The 20,301-nt window shown below is 43.6% G+C and overlaps 1 protein-coding gene across 9 annotated transcripts in view; it reads right to left on the bottom strand.

Annotated features, from left to right (window-relative positions):
* Positions 1–16,220, bottom strand: part of zzz3 (zinc finger, ZZ-type containing 3) — a 32,360-nt gene extending 16,140 nt beyond the window's left edge. For 2 of the 9 annotated variants that reach the window (XM_088926554.1, XM_088926559.1), the window contains exon 1: positions 16,121–16,220. The gene's annotated coding sequence lies outside the window, so the exon portion shown is untranslated. Of the gene's footprint in view, positions 1–14,869; positions 14,895–15,328; positions 15,650–15,760; positions 15,810–16,120 lie in introns of those variants that run through there. The other 7 variants (XM_088926560.1, XM_088926558.1, XM_088926553.1 and 4 more) reach the window with 7 other exon arrangements.
* Positions 16,221–20,301: the final 4,081 nt, after the last annotated feature.

Genomic DNA, 20,301 nt, shown 5'->3' with positions numbered 1-20,301 from the left:
ATTACTAAAAACTAGTACCCTTCAGCATCGCGTTTTAACGTGACTATTTGTTTCAAATCTGACCAGCAAAACAACTGAACATTTTAACATAAAAGCAGAATAACTTTTCAAATCAACAGTGGGCTAATTTTGTTAATAAAACAACATTACATGTCAAACACTACCAGTATGGGTTGGGAATTAGAAATATCCACCAGAAACCTTGCTTCATTTAATGTTACAGAAACATTTTGTATGAAATGAAATTACATATGCATTCCAACTGCTAATATTCAATGGTAAATATCTCTGATGTTTGCAAATTAAATTAACTCCCCATAAAGTTAAGGAAACTTGTAGAGGTTTTTAACTGAATTTTGTTTTTCAGTACTTGCCTCAAATCCCCAAAAGTGGTTGTTTCCCACATTTTTTTACAGGTAAATGTGCACCTGTCATTTATCTGATAAACCACGGTCTTCCTGAAAGCACTAAATGTACTGCAGGATGTGACCTTGTGTTCTTTAGCGCAGACAAAAGCATCCAGTTATACAACAGGTTAGAAAAATGTATATGCACAATAAAGCAAGCAAGCGACAACAGAGTAGCATTTTTATGGGTAAAACTAGACAGACTGTAATAAGTTTCCGCTTTCACTGAATGGATGGTCACATCAGGGTTCTCCCTTTAAGATCAGCACCTTTACATTACAAATTGCCAGTTACAATGCAGATTCGCCTTAACTGGCCAAACCAGATGATGCCATTTGAAGATCCCAATAAAGTATTTAATATTGCACTGCTAATGACCCAGTTGAGAACAAAACAATCCTCTATCTCCAGATTTAACCTAATAAATTGGATTTTAAAAAATAATATACAGAGTGTATGAACCAAGAAACCGTTAAAAGCTCGATGACAAATTTTAAGCTGTACCTATGATTAAATGGATAGAATTCTAGCATTGGGTGTTGTTCCCAAATTTTAGAATGCTGTGAAGTTCTGCCATGCTGTTCTATATGGTGACAGAAGAGGAAATGATGTTGCACATATTAAAATTGCAAAATTGCTAAGACTTGTTAGCCCCTTCTCAAGATCAGTAATGTGGTTGTGGGTTGCTTCCTGGTTTACAGAAAAGCTTCCAAACATGAAAATCTGAGTTTTCATCCAGTGGCGCAACACCCTCTTTTAGAACCAAACTTCCCTTTGGCCTTTACCAATCACGGCCTCCTAATAACCCCCCATCTATGAACTGGCTTCATCACTCTGCTCTCCTCCCCACTGAGAGCTGGTGTGTGGTGAGCCTACTGGCACATAATAGCTGCCATCACATCATCCAGGTGGGGGGGGCCACATATTGGTGGTGGTAGTAGTGGGATTCCCCATTACCTGTAAAACACTTTAAAGACAAGCGCTATATAAGTGTAAGGAATCATCAATTATTATTAGAGCACTCAGTTACGGTGGCTGGAAGCACAGAGAATTCCAGCAGCAATTCCAGTCAGACAGGAAGCTGGTCAGAAAGGAACCCAGAAAGAAGGAAGGTAGACAACTGGAGTCCATGGACTTTAAAAACAGTATTAGGCAGAGCATGAAAAAGAGAAGCATCTGATGTTCCAGTGCACTCAATGTATAAAACAATCCTCACACAGAAATGTATGCATTCATTTGTCGATGAAAAGCAACCCATACAGAACGGATGTAGGGAAAACAATCACGTGTTCCCCAAAAGCCATCGCACATGTGCCTTCAAGACATTAAGAGCAGGTGGGTGTGCAATTCAGCTAGTTTGAAGTGAGAACGATCACTATAATAGGGGTCGGGTGATGAGAATGGAAGGCACCCACAAAGACAGAAAAGGGGGATGTGACACATCCCAACCACACGCCTTCCATCTCACCTCCGTGCGGAAGCTGGGACATATCCTGCTCAAACAGTGCTGTTTGTCAGTACAGCTGACTGGAATACCCGATGCTTCCAGGAGCAAAATGGTGAACTGTGCAATACATCAATAATCCTGCAGACCTGGGCGCCTTCAGTAAAATCACAGTGCAATAACTTGTTTTTGCAGAGGACTGAATAACTGAGGGCACATCGGGAAACCGGTTTCCACTTTCACCTCAAAACCTTACCCTCCTTGGGTCTTAAAGGGAACCCAGACATTATTGATGCTGGATCAGATATTGAATGGAATTCTCGAAAACCACAAATAACTGTGATGATGGAACGCTACTTCAGCCACATGTAGGTATAACCTTGACAGGGCTACAGAAAATAAAAGGATACATAGTGTACGCTTATCACACTTCTAAAGAGTTTTCCAGCCTTTGCAACTCTGCCTTGCAGTGTCTGAATAAACGGGAATCTCAATAAATCTGTGGGAATCACAAATCTTGGAAATCTCGGAAATAATCCGAGCCTTTCCAGTTCACACTAGTAAGTATTATCTCTGCACGTTTGACGAAGTGGCTGTGGGGCTACTCTGTTCTTCCCTGAGATTAAATTACTCGCATTATAACTAGCATAGGAAAAAACAACCACACACAAACTGGGACACTTTTCTCCAACTATCTGACAGGAGTGAAGTTGGGGATCGAAGTGAAACTGCTCTGACCACACACTGCCAAGTGGCACAACGGGCTAAGGTTCCCATTTTCAGTGCAGGATGAGCCCCACACTCATTCACACTGGCATTAATTCTGACACATTCCCACTCTGCTGAATTTCTGAGAAGTTTGCAATGTAGAAATGAAATATTGCTTCTCCTTTAGAAGTTTAAAAAAATGCTAATTGGCTGGATCTTAGGCTGAACTAGAAAGTAACAATCAAATTTATTCCAGCTGCGTTCAGAAACAATGGCTTTTTTTTTCCCCCAGCAAGAAACAAATAAAAAATCCAGTGCAGTTAACATTTCTGAACTTGCATCAACAAAACATACAAACGTTTTTTTAGATAATACCCCTAACACCAGATTCCCGTTTCTCTTTGAATTAATTGTAAAATTATTTACCAGATTCCAAAAGTGTCGCATATTATTGCCACTTCTTGCTTAGTCTTTCACTCACAAAATTCTGGTCTCTTGAACATCCCGATCTTTAGTGACCATACAGTACTCCCACCCTACCAGAGAACCTGCATCTGTTTCAACTATTGCTGCATATTTTGTAAGACGCCCAAAGGAAGGGCATCTGCTAAGCAAATAATAATGTTTTCTGTTTGAGACCCAGCTTAAGTCTTAAATATCCGAGCTGGAAATTTACTTCCAACAGAACAGACTTACACGTGTGACCTTGAAAGGTTCCATGGGAGTCAAACGTGAATGATGCATCAAACGAGATTGTAAAATGGGAAGAAAAATATTTCGCTTTCTTGCAGTGATCGCTGAGCTTTTCCAGATTTGCGATACTACACAGGCAGCACACTCAGGTACTGTCATTTCCAAATGTAGTGCAGGGGGGCTAAGGAACGGAAAAGGAAAAACTGTGAAATAGACAGATCTAATCTGCACTCCAGGTGCCTGCTCCTGACAGAACAGTCTTAAGAAGAATGTTGCCAGTCACATGTGCTTTCTGACACACAAACTCTGCGCTACATCATTTTCAACTTCCATTACTGCATACTTGGTGCTTGTCACTTAAAATCCAACATGAACGTAGGCATACACATTAGAGTATTACACATGGGATACTAAATGAAGAAATTTCCCAAAGCTCTCTCGATGCACAGCATTCACAATCCAATCTAATCAAGAACCCCAATATACAAATAATTGTTTTGATTCAGACGCTTTGCTTGCAGTACAAAGGTTACAGTGGCTACCCAGTCAGGCAAAACCTCAAAGTAACCTAAAGCAACAGCACACTCTCTCAAGGGCTTGCAGTTTTGAACATCTGTAACCGGATTTATTGTCCAAACCGAAAGAGCAGTGGTTTGCCGGGCATAAAAGCAGTCTAAGAAATCAGAACGTTCCTGTATCTGAAAATCATTGCACCTAAGCAGAAGGTAAATGCCTGGGTACATAATCAAGAATTTAAAACTGGATGGGCCAGCACATGCATCAGAATATTTAACTACTAAGAATACAGAATCACAGAAGGAAAGAACTACAGCCGCACAATGAGCAGCTAAAGTGGATAACTGAAGGAAAAAAGCCTGCGAGAAACCACTGTAAATACCCACCAAGCTGTGAAATGTGGAGTTTAATCTGTTAATTCCTTATCTAAAACGGAAACCGGACTGAATTTGATCCCTATCTGCAATTATCCAAAACACCTCCCTGCAAGGTGAGCAATGTTTGTTTCCGGCAATAACATTTTTTTCTGAGGCTTCAGACCAGAAGTTAAATGTTTTTAAAAACCTTCCTATTCGACAAACCATGAGTTTCACGTTCTTGTTCACTGATGCTTGCTATTTTTAAATCCGCAATTAGTGAATAAAGAAACGGCCACAGGTGTGTTTCACACATTATAATCCGCCTGCGGACATTTCAATTTAGAATGTGAAAACGCCATTCAGCACATGACTTGTCTAGTGCTAAATCATTCCATATACATTTATAGAAGACAGGCTATAGACATCTCCCACACAATTCAATGACACTGAAGGAAAGCACATAATATTTCTTACCCCTTCTGACTCAAAGCAATCCAAGTTGGATGCATATGATGAAAAATGTCTTGAGAAAGTGACAGATTCAAGCATAACTATGATGAGCATGGAATCGTGCTGCCGATTAGGAATATGGGCTGCCTTGCACTGTCACTATAATTACTGGCAGAGCTGTAGCTCCTAACTAAACTCCTTGCTTATGATATGCTATTCAGCCCAAATGCCACCTACAGAGAACCCAAGAAAATTCAGAAAAATTGACAGTAATGAGGCAAATGTTCCGCCGTCTGTATAGGAAAGAATATGCTAATACACAGACACATCTAAGTGTTTAAACCCCTGAAAAGGCTGGATTTTAATTATTAGAGTTTTGTTTTTCATCTGTTATGTTCAGCATAGGTTTTCTTAGTCACCTAGAATTGTTTTAACTACCTCCATATTCAAAACTAAAAAAATGTTTTGCATCAAACTCATCAGACGTCATCTTTTTTATGGAACCTCAGGTGGGGTTAAAAGGGGTATTTAACAAACAGGTGAAAAGAAACTGAAGCACAAGATCACTGCAGCTGGGTGACTGGCTTCCAGGGCACCTCAAAACTGAAATATGTGGGCTCAAGACTGCTGACCTCGGCAGTTAACAAGCCATACAGAGGCACTGCGCCACAGGCAAGGAGAAGGGAGAGAACTGGGCTCCAAAGGCCACAGCTGCAGTGTGGAGCATGCACACCTCACAGGGGCAACACTTCGAGACTCACAGGAGCAATGACCAGCCCCAGAGGACCAAGCCCAGTGCTCCCAGTAAAGGGAAGCCAGTGATAGTGGAGAACTCCATCTCAGATATAAATAGTGCACTGTGCAAAGGGGATGGGAGTCTCAGATGGTCTGCTGCTTGCCTTATGTCCAGGATGACGCAAGCTCAATCACTCAGCTAGTCAATTTTATTCTTTCCCAGCGCCTACCAATTCAGAGCACCCAGAAGGTGCACAGCTCTGTCACGCCTCCTGGGCCGAGCAGGAGTGGATCTAGCTGGCATGGGCTACGTCAAAGACAAATGGTAAAGCAGGCTGATGGCACTGCAAGAAAAAATCTACGAATTTAGCTTGCAAACCGAGAGGAGGAACGTCCACGCGGTCTTCCTGGGAACTCTGATCCTGATCCTAGGTGAGAACCCAGGGAGACAGGGAATATGGAGATTTAATAGGTGGCTAAAAGGCAGGTGGCAAAGCAGAAGGATTTAGGTTTATGGAACCTAAACTGGGGATCCTTCGGGGGAAAATGGGAGCTGCTGACAGCAGGAGGCACCTGAGAGGCGCCAGTGAACTGGCCAGGGTTGCGCGCAGAGGAGCTGGGGAGACTTTAGGAACCTGGGGAGCAGAGAGCACACAACAGGAGAGCCCTGGGGCTCACTAAGAGCAAACCTGACTCATTCCTTTTAAAATGCCCGTGCCTCATTGACAGGACCACTGGGATTAAAATGCAAGGACTTGAGGCCAGTGCATGCACAGGTTACAGGGACACGGAGGGACTGACTGAAACATGGCCAGGAGAGGAAGACTGGGATGAATACAAAAATAATGGTTACTCTTTTTCTGGATGGACAGCCCAGACAGAAGAGCTGGAAGGGTGGGACCGAACATCTCAAATGTCCTGCAAGCAAAGGCACTAAAAACTGAGCTGAGGCCAAAATGAGTGTCCACAACCCCAAAATAAAACTGTGAAGAAATGAGTTGGAGCTTAAAAATGGTGAACTAGAAAAACCGCCAGATTGAGTCAACAAAATAGCTGCCACCGTCAAAACAAATCCATCTCCGAAACAAATAAATCCAAGTCTAGGCTTTAATGGAGAGCTTCTGACAAAAACCCAGAAAAAAAAAGATCACTCCGCAGACTAAATGGGTTTCCATCTTTTTCCGAGATTCGATTATGTGAACAATAGGAGCAGCTGAAAAAATATCGTAATTGCCGAGAGAGAAAAAGAATATTGCAAAACACAGAAAAATAAATTTGTTACTGCAACAATAAAAGGTGAAGAAAATAAATATAAAGGTATTTATATGCGAGGTATACTTGAGGTAAGAAATGAAATATAAAGACAGTATGCTCAATGGATATTCACATGAGAAGACATAAATAACTGCATGCCTCAGAGAAGGCGCACCGCCAGTGTTCGGTAATTGTAGTATATCAGACAGAAATTCTGTCGGGGCTGGGGTGGCTTAAGAAATCTCCAGGGCCTGATATTTTCCCAGGTGTATTAGGAAAGTAAATGAGGGGTGGCATTCACAGATCTTCTCCTTAGTTAGCATATTTCAACCCTCACTAAGCATGGTGCTGTACGCACCGACCGGAAAATTGCTAATGAGGCCGATTCATAAACACTGATATGAAAGCAAACCAGGGACCAGTCAGCCCTAGAGGTAAAGTAAGTATGAGCTGTACCTCAAGAATAGTTACAAAACAAAAAAGAGTTAAGAGATAACCAACACTAATTCAGAAAAGGAAGGTCACATTTAACCTACTAGAAATCCTCCAACAAGCAACGAAGACTAGTCACATGGGAGAAAGGCTAGAGCACGCCATGAGATATTTCATTTGAGAACGTTGAATCCCAAAGTGAAAGCGACAGGAATCCAAGGCAGCAAATGCACATGGAACAAGAGCTGGTTTGCAAGGATCAAATAGTGTCACCTTAAGGGACAGATCTAGTGGTGGAGTACTGCAAGGAGCTGTTTCAGGTCCACTGCTCTTTCTGATGAGTATCACTGGCTTGGATTACAGTATACTTAGCGGACTGGTTAAATCTGCAGATGCATGGGCAGACGCTTATCAAACTAAATTTAACATTGATGAGCGCAAAAGCAGGAACACACATGACCCGGCACATGTGTGATTCAGAGCTGCAGGCTGTGAAGTGTGAAAGGGATCTACCCGTCACATCTGAATGTGGGGAAGCAATAAAAAAAAGCACACAGAATAATTGAGTATATATATAGGAAGTAGTTTGCAATTGAAATAAAGAGCAGGTTCAAAGAGCAACCATAATGAACGATTCCTGGTATCAGTGGATTGTCATATACAGGCAGGTTAAAGGAGACAAACCACTTCAGTAGTGGAATGAGGACTCAGTGTCACTGATCGAAGCTATAATGCTATCCATTTCGGACAGACAATACGAAAACCTTCTGTACACAGCCTGGACTCATGTCCTAACTAAGTGGTAGAGGCACAAACGCTGGTGTCCTTCAAAAAAAAAAGTAGATACAACAAAAGTTAAATAGTAAATTCACTTAACAACAAAGCAACCAAACTGCAAGAGGGACTGATTGACTTCTTGTTCTTGCCGAGAAGTCATTCGTGATCTCCCCCTAAAATGAAGCACACCATTTTAGTTATTATTAACACCAGATGCAATTACATTTTTCAGTTTTCAGTGAAGAAAAAACCCACGGCACTAAAAAACTACACATTATGAAATCCGTGGCAAACCATTTGCAAAAGTATCCACGCAGCAGCACCTCCCTGAACTGATCGTTGGGGTTTAAAATATTTGACAAAACTTTCTCCATTTAAAATGTGTGCTCGGAGAAAGCCAGGAGCAATGACAACAATTCTTATCATTTCAAAGAGAAACCGGAGTCTTCATCGCAGAGAAATGAAGTGGAGGAAAACAATCACAGGAATGTCAAAACCATCTTTCGTCTTCTGGAAGTCAACAAAAAGGCAAATTATCAAGTTTTCTCTTACAATCACTGTCAGAAAACAACTGACTGGAGAATCTTGTCACAGACTGTAATTAAGCATCAACATTCCTTTTCAAGGGTGTCATAGCTTATGAAGTGAAATAACTTCATTTGTTTCAGTTTAAGGAGCAGGATAAAAAAAAACTATCCTACCGCAAAACGTCTCAAAGATTATGGAACCACTCTCATGGCTTTGAACGGATGTACGGATATTGTACACATTGTGTTAATCATGATATTTTGCACTGCCTTTTACCTGGTCTGTGCAGGATGCCGTCTCGCCTAATAGCTTGAACAAGCTCTTAGCTCTCAGCCACCGGCTACAAAGTTGTGAGATGGTGGACATAGGACAGTCAGTGATGTCCGAATGTGTACGACAGGCATCACCCCTGCATATTATACTATGCAAACTGAAACGCTGCTTTTTGGTGCAGAACGGAGGTTCCTATAGTTAACTGTGACTCTTAGTTGAGCTTAAACATTTAGGTTAGACACTGACAAACATGTCAAAGGGTCAGACAGACAGCAAAGCATTACTAGAAGTCCAGAACAAACAACCTGGCTTTTTTTGCTTTACAGTCAACATCAGAAAACATTTAAGAATTGTGTATTCATTCCATTTTGCAACAAAATACAGATCACAGCTAATAATTTTATTATTAATATAACACCATTTTATAAAAAAATATGAGGAGCACTGATATTTTTTATTTCATTCTTTTACATAAAAACATGCCTCTTTTACTGCCTCTCTCTTGTTCTGTATTTTACTTCCTCTCCTTTCAGGAAATGGTGAATGCCAATAACAAGTGGAAGAGTGTATCTAAACAAAATCCTCATTAGAGATTCATCTGTAATATCCCAAGTTTTTATTTTGCTGCACACAAGTAAACAACATCAGTGTAGATCCTTCCTGGTGTTACCAGTAAGGCTTAATAAAAACACAGACCATATGGTTAAGTGCTCATCAAAACAGTACAGCAGAACAGGATTTAAATTTCCCTTTAAATGGAAGACTTTAATTTGTAAATGTGGTGTTACACTATTTCTGAGATGACTGCAAGTGCAAAGATCCACTGCTGTTTGCTATAAATGCTCAAACGCTATCAAACAAATCAGAAATGGTGCTCAGCTGCTCCCTCCGACTGACTGTGGGCAGAAATATTTCATTGCATTTAAAAAGAGCTGTTCATCCACATGCTTCCCGTGGTGCTTTATTCATGGGAGGGAACCCACTGCACCCAACACACGTGACACATGGCAGATACAGCTCACACATCGTTCATGATCACTCCACCCCACTTCTCTGCAGGTCAGCGGGAGGGGAACTTTAGAGGGAGGCCAGACTGGACAGGCCAAGAGTGAAGTTGAGCCGGGACGTCAAGGTGAACACTCCTGCTCTTACAAACAGTGCCCAGGTCTCTTTTAACAACCAAGTAGTAAGAACATCAGCAGAAAACAGTTGATCATTATCACTAGTTTATCATGCACTGGTTTTCCTGACTAATTTAAATCGCCACAAAATTGTCATGCTCGAACTTACAAATCAAGTCTTTCAATTTTAGCGCAGTTTTAAAATCACATCCAGTTTCAAAGTTTCCAGGTAAGAACTCAGTCGTATGGTCACCACACTTTAAAAAAAAAAAAGAAAACCAAACTGATAACCGAGATTTTAAAAGAAAAACTGAATCATAACCAAACATCCCAAATCTTACTTCTCTAGTATGAGTTCCTTTCATGAACTACTGAAAAATGCAGGTACCAGACATTAATGCAACACCTTTGAATGGTTTGAATACTATCTTCTCAGCGTGTCAGACCTTCAGAATACAGGATTTCTGGAGAGAGAGAGAAAATACAGCACACACTTTTTCAGGAATGCTACTCTCCCGCCTTGGAATCAAGTACCACAAAAGGGACAGGGACAAAATGATCGCCTGCAAAAAATGAGTCCAATACGCTGTAACATTTAATGTGCTCTCAGAAAGGTGTGCCCGTTTCTTGAAGTATTTCAAAAATGATTGACAAGAGCTGATGAGTGATGGGGGGGGGGTGTCATGTAAGATTGCTTAATGTTGATCTGGAGCTGACAACATGAATGTCAGGGCTGCCCCTGTTGCCACACAACTTACAGACAACCCTACACGGCACAGCCACCTTTCAAAACACCCTGAATGAAATGAGCATGAGAATCACAGTTCACTTAGGTCCTCAGGTCCCATAATACACTCACCATCTTAATTCTACCCTGTATTCCAGGTCCAATCACAGATATTAACAGGACAGGCAACCCCCTATAGTTTGCATTCTTGGTGTGACAATTCTCTGTTGCCTTAAAGCCTCATTCAGTAGACCCTTGTTTGGGAACCACACTGAATTAACTGAAGGCTCTAAAGGGATACAGCCAGGTAACTGCTTCAGTCCTTAACACTGAAGAGCCAACGGGTCTATCTGACCGAGAGCCATTTCATCCTCTATTTCAAAGAGGGCCACAATAATAAAAAAAAAATCACGTTTTTGGCTCACAACCCAAAAGGAGGTTTTAATTATTGAAATGCTGTAGCGCATACAGTAGTTCTCATTCCTTTGAGCAGGTGCATTTCACATCCAAGATTTTCTTACTCTGTCACAGAGGAAAGCAGGTAACACATTTCAACGCATGTCCTATTCTGAAACTTTTTTTTTTTAACTCAGAGGGAGGACCTGGGAAGTTCCTGTACGGCTCCTTTTGGACTATCAATGGTACAGGTAAAAAATAACATGGAGCACCATAAGATGGAATTAGAACTTAATTGAAAACGTGCTGGAGATGGTGACCCATTGTGTGCTTTTTGTATTTTTTTTTAACTGCACTGCCCAGGGGTAAGCTTAGTCTCAGCCCACAGAGACACACTTTGGCCATAAAGAAAGAAATTCCTGAACAATGAAACTGGCTAAACCACAGGCCCACTGTCCAACCTCTACTCCAATGCATTCAATTCTGAATATACACCTGCGACACTTGCTAACTCACAATACTAACTCTTATACCCACAATAACAGCATGCAACACATGACTTGAACGAGACTTTGTATTCTGTATTTGTGTATTTCTGTATCATTTTTATTGTTTCTTTTTAGTTAAAATGGCTACAAACCTGATATAAAGTAATGCACTATACATAAAGCTTGCATGTATAAATATTAATCACTGCATAACGATCTATCATCAAAGTTGCATAAATGACTGCAAGTTGTATACTCCACTGTAGTTCCTTTAAAGTACCCTGAGGCTTAGCTAATAAAACAAATCATCCATCCCAATCAATGTACTGTGCACGATACAATCATTGTCTCCCTCACGAGTGACCCAAAATTTGGAAAACACAAGAGAGTTTTTTGTATTTCATTATTAACAAAACAACACAGCTCAGAGACAGAAACGTTCACCCTCTGTAGTAAACTCTACATTTTACCAGGCCTTAAGTGGTTCACTGCAAGCTAATGGGCACTGACCATGCATGAACGAAAGGCATAACATTAAAGAAAGACAGCACCCTGTCTGAGCCATCACACTCGGAGCAAAGCTGACGTGCAAGAAGGCCCCGTCGCAGTCAGAAAGAAGCGAGATCATTCTGAATTAAACCCTGAAATTATGCAGGCTGCTTTGAAAACACCATATTTGAATTGCAACGTTTCAGAATGTGTCCAAAAAAACAAGTGCTCCTCTTTTTTTTTTTAGCAAAACAAGTAAAAAAATTAAAACCCACTTGACCATTTAATTTATTCAGAAATGGGGTGCACTCACCTTGTGCTCCCAGACTTTATTCAGGGTTCACACTGACACACCTGATTGAGCTTTGTCTCTTGCTCCATAAAATGCAAATGTTGATGCTTAATTAAAATTTAATCACACTTCTATAACTAACACAGAAGTGCGCTCTAAAAAAAGGGGAGGTGTGTTAATTCCACTGTCAGTAACACACTGCATGTGCTGCTCTTTCACTGGGGAACCTACAACTGTTAGAGCAGCATCATAATCAGCTCCAAGCTTCACCCAGAGCTGTGGATCCAATAATATATAAGTGTCAGAGGTCAGTGGCACTGACCAAGATAAACGTAAGCTTTATTCTACAGATTAGAAGGGCGAAGAACAGATCTGTACCAAAGGAATACAAAATGCCATTAGCTCATCAGGTAGGGACCAGGTTATCTGAACCCGTAAAACTAATACCTCTTGCACAGAGCAGGGCAGACAAGAACCCCAGGTCAAGTCTGAAACCTGTAACGTCATGTTCCGCTGGCCTGGGGCTCCTGTAGTGAACTATTTCAGGTTCCTCGGGAATAAAGAATGGCTTAAACACCTACTTTCCTGTCCTAACGTTTCAGCCTCTTTGCTTTCACCTGCCAACTCCCTCGCCATTCTTGTTTTGGTCACCAATCTTTCTAACAGTATGACGGTTCTCGGCACCATTTCTAAACTCTGCAACAGGCCCGGCAACTGGGGAGGAACGGACGACGAAAGTCCAGCTAAAGGAAGAAGAGGAGCTGCTGCACTCCGAGACAGGAGGTCGACCCTCAGACAGCACAGAACGAACCGCGCTTCTTCACAAGCTTTCAAGGGGGCTGACAGAATTCTGCAAGCAGCCTCCATGCTATCCCGTAATGCAAATTTATCTTAATTGGTCCAGACTCGTCAGTGCTCAAAACATCATTGCAGGTGCAACAGCCAGAGCTCAGCATGACCTTCTGAGCTTGGCTCGTATGACAATTCTACAGCCACTGCTGCTGCCCCTTCTGCAAACACCCCCCACACAAGAGGGAACAGCCCCACCCCCCGGAGATGACCTCTGACCTTTGCCGTCTTCCTGCGACCAGAGGAGGAGGAGTCTGGGTAGTGGGCCCAGCGCATGCCCACGCACTGGATGAGTGAAATTTTGTACTTTAAGGTGGTCTTGCAGAGTATCCGATTTCTGTGAGCTTTATCCTCAATATTCCTGTTCGATTTCCAGTTTTTTTGTTTTAATTTGCAAAAGAACTAAAGATCTCGCCACCAATCAACACAACACCTCCAAACAGAATTTGCCTGTTTTGAATGTGCCCGATTTTGGGAAAACGACAGCCAGACAATTCCAGAGGAACCACAAAACTAAACCAGACATAGCATGGCATTTTTAGCACGGAATTTTAAAATGATTAAACGCCAGAATGGCTGAGCCTTCTTAAACGGATGTTTAAATCTCCCCCCCCCACAGTTCAACACACAAGACTACTTTAATGCAAGAACCCATCAGTTGGTTAAAAACTTAAGACAACCCTTCAATAAAACACACAGTTCTGAAAAGCATTTTCTACTTGATTGTGACGACAATAACTTAGTCTTCGCTCTAAAACAAAAACAGACAAAATAAAGAAGTACTACTCTGCACTACAACTAAAACAATTAAATAAAACGCAGTTAGCCCGACGTACACTTTAACTGACACAGCGGCTACGCGTGAATTAACCGAACTGGAATAAGCGGATAAATGTTTTCTTTAGATACCGGGAGTTAATCGAACCGTCAGGTCCCCTGAAATGCTGCTCGGACACGAGCTGGAGACGCACACCTCCCTGCTCTGTTGCATGAGTGACCTGTGTGCACCAATGACCAGGACAGCCTTTTCCATACAGTCCACTGCCACTGACATCTTCCTGGCAACTGATTAACAGTCTGTGCTGCTGGCCCCAGCCAAGTGTAGCTTGGTTGCGGACTTAACCTCTGGGACCTTTCAGCACCTGAGATGACCAGGGTTTGGACTGGAGCAAAGGAGGGAGGGGAAGTCTTTCTGTAGGAAAAGCAGTCCTCCCATGTGGAAGTAAAACACTCTGAACTGAACCAAGCTTCTTTGAGTCAGAGGCCATGCTTCACTCAAATGCCATTTTTTAGGGAGGAGGGGCAGCCAATCTTAATTTTAAACAATACAAGATTGGTATCGTCAAGTCCAGTAGCTTTGCAATAGTTATTACCAGCGATGCCATTAAAGTGCAAAATCCAGTGCTTAGGATCTGGACTCAAAGGAGAAGACAAAGTGTGCAATGATTGTTCCCAGCTGTCACGACTCGGGGCAGTAATAATATAATTAATGACAATCAGACACCGAAAGAGTAATTCTAAAATATACCTTCCACATGCTTTAAAAGGAAAAGGGAAAAAACTGATACGCTATATAACGTATTTAAGAAAAACAAACCATTTCGCACGCTGTTTAAAAGCCCAGCAGTCCTCAGCCCTGTCGCTTTGATGCATGAAATCGCACGTGTTTATCGCTACTTCCTGATTAAACGCGGGCGGCAGCGTGTCGGACGCGAACTTTAATTTGACATGTGTTCCCTTTCGGAAAGTTTTTTTTTTTGCTCAAAAACTGCTGCGTTCGCCGTGTACACGCAAAAGGACCTAAACCGCCGCGCCACCTACTTGTCCCGGTGAAAAGTAAATGTGTACCACCACCACCACCACCAACAACAACAAGAAAAAAAATCACCACTGAACCCCCCAAAAAAAAAACAAAAATACAAAAGAATTACGTTGCGGAGAAACTGAACAACAACTTCGTACTGTAGGTCCCGCACTCACAGCCGAGACGGAATACGCTTAGCGGTTTCTGCTGATCAAAGACTGAGCGTCTCCGTGTTGTCCTGTTTCTGGCCCACGGAAGAGCTTTTTAAGCTCCTCTCCGCCGGCTGCTGCTGCTGCTGCTGCTGCCCAGTCCCCGCAGTTGTTGTTTTTTTTTTCTCTCCTCCCCCGTTCATTTTCCGCGAGTGGGCCTTGAGGAGCTCTGGGGGTGGTGGGGTGGGGGGACCGCCGAGGAGCTCCAGCCCGCAGAGAGCCCATCCTGCCCGGGCAGGCTGCAGCCGAAACCCCGCCGGAGAGGTCCCCCACTCCCGCCGCACGGCCGCTTACTTGATACCACGAGTTTCTGGGGTTGTTGTTTTTTCCTCCTCCTCCTCCTCCTTCTTTTTTCTTTTTAAAAATCCAACGCTTACCGAGTCTACTGCACGTTACGAGTCCCAGCCATCAGCCACGAAACGTGCACCACGGCGCCGCGCTGAGCTGAGCTGAGCTCGGTCGCACCCTGCTGCATGATGGATGCACCACGACTGACACGAATTTAGTATGCAATTTTTTTTTTTACCCCCCCCCCTCCTCTCCAACCAACCACCACCACCCCGCTGCTGCCGCTGCTGCTTAACTCGCACTTGGTGACCAAGGCATGGTTTGCACGACCTCCCCCCACTCCCAAAAAATAAATAAATGAGTCGCGTACAATAACAGAAACTACGTTCAAGCCAGCCGCACATCAACACGGGGTAAAAAAAAAACAAGGAGAGGGTTGCTAGGGTAGGGGGGTAGGGGTAAAAAAAAAAAAAACCCAAATATGTACGAATGTAGGAGGGCTGCAAGCCCCCTGTGCTAACCCAGTTCCAGCGAGCAGATGGCCCGATCTCGGCGACCGCTGCAGGAGAGACCGGGGGGGGGGGAAGAGAGGCGAGGGGTTAGGCGGCCGCTCGGCGCAACAACTTTCCCGACAGCGATACACACGTTATCCGCCGGACCCCCTTCTTCGGAACCGCCTGGCCGAACCCCCCACCACCACCACCACCCTCCCCCTCTCCCTCTCCTCTTGAAGTTCCACTTTTTTTTTTTCTCTCTTTTTACTCGGTGGCGACCCGGGCACGTCCTTTAATTGCGGCGGGGGGGGGGGGGTGGTGGTGGTGCTGTGGGGGGGGGGGGGGTAAAATAAACGGCTTTTTTAAGAGCCCGAGAATTCGGCTTACCTCACTTCCGCAAGGGGTTCGCTGCGCTCTCGGCCGCCGCCATGTTGGCTATCCCCTGGCTCCGTGTGCGCGGCTCGCTGCCGAATCCCACAATCCCGCCGCGCTCGGCACAGCAGTGCATTCGTGTGTGCGTGTGTGTGCGTGTGTGTGCACTACGAGCCTGCAGTTTGGGCACCGTGCATCCTGCAATACTGGGTCACTGCAGCACAGCGCCTTGGCTCTGGGATCAACCCGCTGAAACGAGTCTTCTTATTCCCGTTGGCTTGTCGCATGGCCGTGCTCGCTCGATTTCCGTATTTTAGTTTAGTTTTGTTGTTTTGTCTTTTTTTTTTTTACCCTTTTTTACCCTTTAACGATCGCGTTTGAAGTTCGTGTAGTAACCGGAGCTGGGGAAGATCACGGTGCACCAAGCTGGTGCGCGGGAGGACTGGCGTAATTAGGAGGAACATTAATAAGGAGAAGAAATATAGGTGAAAAGTATTTTTTTTTTAAAAAATAAAAATAAATCAAATCTTGCGTTTAAATATCGACGGCGTAAAATTAGGTGTTCGGAGGGGATTTTGCATTCGAGTCACGACACGAGAACTTAACGAGCACCGATTTTTGGACACTAAAGGTGTTTATTGCATTGAACGCCGGTGCTTCGTCTTTAATGTTTGAGCATTAGGTGGCTCTTTCCGCGTGCACGCGTTAGGCGAGCGCGCACCCGGCTGACCTCTTGAATTGATAAAAAACTTTAATGTCCCCTCGGGGTGGAGAGTAAGGTATATATTCACGTCGAAAAGTAGGGCAGACGCATCGATCAGGGTTTATGTCATTCACCGCTTTGCTCTGACAGGTCCCCCTTACCTCGTGTTCCCGTCTGTGTGGAGTGGTGGTACTTTTTCCATGTAAAAAACAAAATGAACGGGCCAAGAGGAGATTGTTATATAAGGTGTTGTGAACCTATTGTGCGTCTTGTTTCCTTTCCCGGTTGGAGGGCATAATTATTAACCTGATGCGACAGAGACCGAATGACCTGGCGTTGCTAGGTAGCCTATCTGTCATCCAAGCAAGCAAACGTGGACAGTAGCGATGCAGCCCAACAAGACGCTGCGGTTTATATGTTTTGTTGTTGTTGTTGTTGTTGTTGTTGTTGTTGTTGTTGTTATACAAGCGAGGCGACTTTTCAAGCTTTTCGGGGACTATAAAACAAACGACTGGAGATGAACCGCGGTGGCGAAGCCGGGCCAGGAGATGGGTTCACTGGTCACTTGATTGGACCGACAGGGACGGAGCTGCTGCGTGGTCGCCCTGTGAAAAACGGGGCTCCAGCTGGGACGCCCCCCAACAGAGAGGATAAAACCTGAGATTTGGGAATGTGGGTGCTCACCGTCGTAGAGGTGACAAGCGTCCCGAGTTGCAAGCTCTGCTTTGGGCTGGTTTGCAGAGCACAGGGTTGGAGGGCCCAGCACGCCTTAAGGCCGGTTCAGGGAATCGATTGCCACTCGGCAGGACACAGTCCTTATAGCCGATACGAGCACGGGTGCCTGGCTGTGGAAAATATATTATATTTCTGAAGAACGGGCCGCCTGCTGTAAGCCTTTCTTAATTATAAAACCTGACAATACATATACAATTAAGTAGTGGCATGTTTGTCAATCCTGGCGTGTTCGCGAATCGTCCTTAAAGAGTTAAGATCTTACTAGGATGCTTGCTGTTATAATTATCATTATGATGTCCTCCAAGTCACCCCCAAAGGATCATTAATTACTCAAGAATTTGAACTTTACGTTTCTTCAACTTACATTAAGTGCTTGGCCGTGACCTTTAGCACACACAACTCAGGAAGGTTCGTGTCGATATTATTCGCTTAGCAGACACCCATATCCTTTGTCGTCCTATTCATCAGTATGACAAGAGCATAGCACTGCCTACAGCCTCACACAGGTGGATTTCAGGGATGCTCTGCCCCCTAGTGGTGAACAGAGCATGTACACCGGAAGTACTCATGCTTTCCCCACACTGAGTGACAGTTTTGTAGTCCTACCTCGAAGTAGGACTGTGTCTTTGGGTCTCGGTCCAAAACTGAGCTTTTTAATCATTTAAGCTGATTGAACCCTAATTGAGCCAACTGATTGATTTTTAACAGATCCCCAAGCCCAGGACTTAGTCTCGCAAAACAATCTTCTTTATGTTTGTCAGTTCCAGTAAGTACTGTGAGCAGAGCTCTGTTTCAGTTTGGCTTAAAAATGTTACTGCCCTACAGCTTTCAAAACAACTCTTATTGTGTATCAGTTAATGAGGTGCAGACACAGGTGGGAACGACGCCGTCAAACTCTCTCATCATAATTGTTCTTAGTGCTGCATGGTCCCGCTGGCCAAATTCAACGCAGTCGTTGAAACGGGAGACATGCTGAACTCCAGGCATCAAGCACAGATTTCATGCCCCTTTCTTGCCTCATTCTACTATTTTAAGAACCAAAAGGATTTTAGAAATACAAGCCAGCAATTCTAAAAATTAAAAATCCCAGGGCATTTCTCGAAAAGAGTAGGGGTGTTACCCTGGAGTCCTGGTCAAATTCCCCCCCTGGCCTTTACCAGTCATGGCCTCCTAATAATCCCCATCTCTGAACTGGCTTCATCACTCTGCTCTCCTCCCCGCTGAGAGCTGGTGTGTGGGGAGTATACTGGAGCATCATCCAGGTGGGGCTGCACACTGGTGGGGGTGGAGGGAATCCCCATTACCTGTAAAGCGCTTTGAGTGGAAGTGTAAGCAACGATTAATTATTATCAATTCTATGTTAGAGCTCGATGACCCAGAGTGAAAATCAAAAGAGACAAATACATTTTCAAATAGAAAACAGAGGTAGAAGAATTCCTTGGTACCGGACCAGTCCTCCTTTAACCAGATCTTGCTTCCTAAGAGTGTATTGAAAAGCAGGCAATTAGAAATCTTTAAAGTACATGTCTCTCGTGAACCCGGGCACTCAACGTCAAGACCAGACAAGCTTGCACAAGCAGACCCTACATGGAAGTACATTTAAAACTGAGAACAGGATGCCACTCTTTACCCAAAGGGTTGTGGGGGTGTGGAACAAGCTTCCCCGGCTGTGCTGTTGAAACCGATACCCTGGCTTCTCTCAAGAAATGGCCGGATGAGATCCTTGAATCGATTAGCTAGTAAGTGTGAAACAGGCTAGACGGGCTTAATTACTTCCTCTGGCTTGTTACCGCCCTGGTGTCCTCAGGTTATATAACCGTGACTGGCCTCTATCATCATGCAGCTCTCTGCACATCAGACAGGGGTGAGATGGATGTTTTTCCGATTTCATTAAAGTGTCATTCTTTCCATATTTACACAAAAGAAAAAGACTACAATGTGCGAGAGGGCCAAGTTCCTGGTGTGTACGAGTTAGGTATAAAGTTAACCAGTCCTTGAAAGGTATAAATTCTGTGCTGACACCTGACCCACAATTTCTAAAAGTTTTTTAAAACAGATTGTATATGATCCTAAATACCCCTAATTGAGGACAAGGCATTAGCTAGCAATATTCGGCAACAGAATGTTACTTATTGTTATTGTACAATAGATAGGGTATCAGTATATCAGAGTGTCTGGATGTAGTTTTCATTTTTCCATCTCCTGGCCCGGCTTCACCACCCCGGTTCATTTCCAGTCATTTATTTTATAGTCCTCGACTGCGCAGGCCCAAACATCAGTATGAATCCATCTAACGCGCCCTTTGATCTATGTGTATTGCTATAAGCGGAGTGATAACGCGTACGCTTGAAAAGTCGCCTCGCTTGTTTTACAACAACAACAAAATAAACCGCAGCGTCTTGTTGGGCTGCATCGCTACAGTCCACGTCCACTGAGACAAAGTGGAAGACCTACACAATAAGAAAAGTTCTTTTTTTCCCCCAAATATCCATTATACCACAGAGCAAAACTCTGTCTCCCTCCAAGAACAACTCTGCAAAGCGCTTTCAGATCAGGATAAGGTGTGGCCAAACATTTGTAAGAAAATTTAGAAAGACAAGAACTTGGAAGAAAAGCCCCAGGAAAAGGAAAAGATTGGAGCAGCAGAGAGAAGTGCTCTATGTCAACAGCGGAAGGTGGATAAAATCACAGGATACGCTGTGACCTTTGACCTCAGTTAGTCTTTATAGCGCACACCTGACAATGACAGCCTAAAACC

The sequence above is a fragment of the Atractosteus spatula genome, chromosome 11 (genome assembly GCF_055471065.1).
Source record: "Atractosteus spatula isolate fAtrSpa1 chromosome 11, fAtrSpa1.hap1, whole genome shotgun sequence".
NCBI lineage: Eukaryota > Metazoa > Chordata > Actinopteri > Semionotiformes > Lepisosteidae > Atractosteus > Atractosteus spatula.
This window is presented reverse-complemented; position numbering and strand designations above follow the sequence as displayed.